This window comes from Lucilia cuprina, chromosome 6 (genome assembly GCF_022045245.1).
Source record: "Lucilia cuprina isolate Lc7/37 chromosome 6, ASM2204524v1, whole genome shotgun sequence".
NCBI classification, from domain to species: Eukaryota; Metazoa; Arthropoda; class Insecta; order Diptera; family Calliphoridae; genus Lucilia; species Lucilia cuprina.
The window spans coordinates 55,024,349-55,029,305 of NC_060954.1; the positions used below are offsets into that span (position 1 = coordinate 55,024,349).

Below are 4,957 nucleotides of genomic sequence, written 5' to 3' on the forward strand. Positions count from 1 at the left end.
TGTTCTAGTTCTGTTCTAGTTCTGTTCTAGTTCTGTTCTAGTTCTGTTCTAGTTCTGTTCTAGTTCTGTTCTAGTTCTGTTCTAGTTCTGTTCTAGTTCACTTCTAGTGCAGCTTTAGTTTGTACCACTCTATTTTATTTACATACTTTAAATTTTAACTGCTCCATTACTTTATAAACTTGCAAATTGTTCTTAAAATGTAGTGTTGAAAACACTTAATTTAAGAAGAAAATTTTTGAACATTAAATAAAATATGTATATTTACTATGCATATAAAAAATACTTGTGCAGTTAGAAAATTACTTTCAATTTTATCAACTTAAAATCACTATCTAGATACACGTTTTAATTTATTAAACACTGCTTTTTTAGTTAAACCTCCCTACTGATGATTAGTGTTATTTTAGCCGAAAGTGTCATTTAACTTTAAAAGTGTTAATGATGAAATAATTACCTAGCCATGACAAGACAATTGGGGTTAAAAAAAGGGGTGCACTAAGACAACAGAAAAAGGGTTAGTCATTTTGTTTTATTGTCTCGTTTTTCTTTTTGATAGGTTTAATTATACGATAAATTTTATGCACGTTTTAACAGTATATTTTATTTTTATATTTTTTTTTAGTTAATTTATTGTCTATTATTTTATTTTTTATAGCAAAAAAAAAAGTCGTCAGTTTTGTATGACAATTAAAACATGATTAAATGTTGACAACATATTTGGGCTTCAAATGGGTTAGTACGTGTTGCTGATGTGGATGCTTAACTATTTGGCTATTATTTAGTATGAAAAGTGTCACAAGTCATGACATTGTATAAGAAGAAATTTAGATTAGCTATTGTGAAAAAAAATTAGTCATTTTAGTTATTTAACTAATTTTATATATAAGACGTATACTTAATATTTAATTGGTATAATAATTAAATATCATTCATACGTATTGTGAGTAGATATGGATGTTAAATTAATTTATGTTAAATATCAATGTAACTGATTTAATGAATCCTATGATCAACTATGACTATGTTTACACTTTTGTTTGTGTTTTCTTTTTTCATTAAATAAAATCCTTATTTTATCCTTTTCTTAATACAAATTTTATAATGTAAAGTCTTGTAAGACTAATTGATTTTACTTGTAGTTATTTAAATGCAGGCAAAAACATTTTTTCTTTTTTTTACTTTTTGCATATAAAAACATAAACTTTTTCAATCAGGCAAACATTTAACATGACTTGCAATAATTGACATTAATTGTTTAAACAAATATAATTACATGATAAAGAAGAACTCAAAACAACAATAAAATAAAACTTTTTTGTTTGCACAAACTGTCATTTTTTTAAAATGTGTAGAATATTTACTGACTCTTACTCAGTGTCTGCTTTTAATTTAAATATACGACTATTCTAGTAGTAAATCGTAGGGTTTAAAACAAAATACACACACAACTTGACTAGGGTTGGTCAAATTGCTTAGTTTTGCTTCATTTACTTTGGTTTGTTTGTTTTGTCTACAAGGAAAAAGACTGACTGACTGTATTGTGTGTCGCTTTGATAAAGGACAGTGAGGGCGTTTGAATAGTTAACAATAGCAAAAACAAATTGTACTAAAAATACCATTTGGCATCATTTAAATCCAACATACTAGTACATACTTATAAAACGTGCCCCTTACAACAAACCAACCAACCAACCAACCAGAAACAAAGCTTAAGAAATGCGTTGTTAAACGTGCTAAGAAATTGCAAGTGGCAATTGTGTACAAAAAAAAAAAAAAATAACACAAGTGTGTGTCTCTTTACAAGTTGAAGGATATATATTATTTAGATAGTTCTGTGTATGTGTGTGTGCTTGTTTGTGCTGCAATGGTGCTCCGTGTAATTGTGGCAACAATTGTAATAAAAAAAAAACAAAGAGAAAAAAGTCTAATGTTGCAATTGTTAAATATTTATTTAAGATTTCTTTAAATATCTTTAAGACTAATATACTTTGTTTTTCTTAGACATTTATTGCAGTTTAAAGTGTAAGCGAGGAATCCTACACTTTTTCCTTTCATAGTTAGACTGAAAAATTTTATAAAATAATGTGATTAGAACCGATATTTTGAATATTATTATTTATCGACTTTTTAGTGGAATATTCTTAATCCTTGAATAGTCTATGGACTAGTACATCGATCACTCAAATAAATATCGAGTAAATTAGTCAACTATCTAGAGTAATGACTTTTTCTTTCGAAATATTCTGTAGCTTAGTCTATTGACACACTTCTGAATGAGTCTATGAATAGTTACTAGACAAGTCTATGGACTTAGACAACTTTATTGAATAGTCTATATACAAGTTTATTGACTAGTCTGTAAAGAAGGCTATTCATTAGTATGTGGCCTTGGCTATTGACTAGTCTGTGTTCTAGTTTGACTAAACTGTGGATTAGTCTATTAATATATCTGTAACCTAGCTTTTAGTTTATTGGCGAGTCTGTGAGTCTGAGTGTGGATTAGTCTGTGGGCTAGTTTTTTGACCAGTCTGGGGTCTTGTCCAACGACTAATCTGCGAACAAGCCTATTGACTAGTCTGCGGTCTAGTCTATTAATTAGCCTGTGGTCTAGTGTATTGACTTTATTATCTTGTTTAATCACTAATCTGTGGATCTGTCTATTTATTAGTTTGTGGTCTTGTCTTCTCTGGAGTCTAGTTTGATGAATTGCATATTGACTAGCCTAATCTATTGATTAGTCTATAGTCTAGTTTATTGACTAGTAAATGTAACTAGTCTATTTAATAGTCTGTGATCTAGTGACTACTTAGTAATTCATTGTCTAGACTAGTCAATAGTCTATTTTATGGAAAAGTTTGTCATTCAGACTATTGACTATTCTGTGGAAAAGTCTATTGACTAGTGTGTAGTCTAGTACGTACAGTAATCTGTAGTGTAGTCTATGAACTAGTATGTAGACTAGTTTATTGTCTAGTCTTTGATCTACTATATATTTTAGTCTTTTGATTAGTCTGTGCCAAATTTATTATATTAGTTTGTGGTATTGACTCTCCTGAGGTCGGTTGATTGATTGGACTATCGGCTAGTCTACTTACTATACCATATTTCTTTATATGAACCCAATCAAAACAAAAGAACTTCCAAAGAAACAAAAACCAGGTAGAATTTACTCCATGGAAGTACTGAAGAAGACCTGAAGAAGTAATGATTTTAACACAGGCTTGTCAAGGAAGGATATTCTTTTCATTTGGTTCCAAATTCACTACATCTGAAGTCATTCTCAGGATATAATTTTTACGTTCTTCTTTGAAAGTCAATAAACATTAGGTAAACCTATTGACTTAGTGCTACTTTTGAAGTGGTAATAAATGTCATTCTTTTGGAAGTACTTTGCTTAATTTTACCTGGAAAGTGCAACTCCTTAAACCAGTTACACCTCAATTCATTATGGAAGGACTGGTTTTCTAAACGATTTATTTCCTTTATTTTTAACAAAATTTCTATAATTTCATTACTAAATGAACTTAATTCTTCTTTTGTTATTTTATCCCTCTCCTTAATTTAACTCTGTAACTTTTTATCATTTGCTAATATTTATTATGAACATTCATTAAGTATTATTTATTACGTTCCCATTAAGATCAAATTTTCCAAATAGAAATGTTACAGATACTTTAATAATACCTGAATATAAATTATCTGTCATTATATTTAATAAACATAAATATTGCAAATGATTGAGAGAGAAAAGCTCAAAATATTATGTAGAATAAATTATACTAAATAAATAAACTATTGATAATGAATAAATCTAAAGGATATATTATTAGTGCAAACAAAATTAAATCAGCTTATTGATTTTCATAATAGTTTAGAAATTTTTAATTCAATTAAATAAATAGTTTGCTGCTGTTTACTTCATAATATTGATTATATTCTCTCACTTAAAATACATACTTGTAGACTGTGTTTGTAACTATTATTGCTTTTATATAACTTAAATATTCTAAATTAATAACAATAACTTTAGGATTTTTTTTTCGATTGTGCTTAAGTAATATTGACAATACAACAATATAAATTTTCTTTTAGAAAAAGTCAATGGATTATCACAAAATTATGTTGTTCATACTGATATTACAATACAAAAATTTTATTACAACAATAACCAGTAAAAACCAACAAAAGGAAACCAGTCAGTTGCTATTTAATTCGAGACAACTAAAACCTTTGCAAACAATAACAGACAAATAGCTACTCAAGTTACGAATGAAGTTTAAATGTTTATTAGATAGACAAAAGAAATATTATATACAGTTGGTTCGAAGCAAAAAATATCTTCCCCAGTTCAAATGCTGTCTATTAATTTTCACTTTCTTATCTTGGCATTTGTACATTGTTTCAGTTATAAAAGAGACAGAGAAAATTGCGCTTTACTAGCATTTCTATTGTTTTTTTTTCAAGTAGTTTATGTGTATAGTCTTTATTGTGTTCCACTTCAAACATAAATCAGTTCAGTTTTTCTCTTTTCTACTGTACTAAACGCACCAATGATTTCCACTGCCTACAGGCAACATTTGTATTAGAAGGATAAACTGATAAAGAAAATTGTTGAAAATTATTTTCTTTTTCATTTATTAGCGTTAGCACAAATAGTTTGTGGTGTATTTATATTAAACATAATAACTTCTTGAAGAGACTAACAGAATAATGGCTATAAAAAAGTCAGGTTGTGTGCAGATTATATGATATGCTACATTGCTTAAAATCTAGTGAAAATTAGGTCAGATGCACGTACCCCAAAGAAAAATGTTCTAGTTTAGATTTCCGTCTAGTTCGTTTAAGTTTAAGTTCAGTTCTAGTTCAGTTCTATTTCAGTTCTAGTTCAGTTCTAGTTCAGTTCTAGTTCAGTTCTAGTTCAGTTCTAGTTCTGTTCTAGTTCAGTTCTAGTTCAGTT

General features: G+C 28.2%; 1 protein-coding gene across 1 annotated transcript in view; it reads right to left on the reverse strand.

The window, feature by feature from the left end:
• LOC111684765 (potassium channel subfamily T member 2) overlaps positions 1–4,957 on the reverse strand; it is a 75,231-nt gene that overhangs the window by 66,389 nt on the left and 3,885 nt on the right. The window lies entirely within an intron of this gene.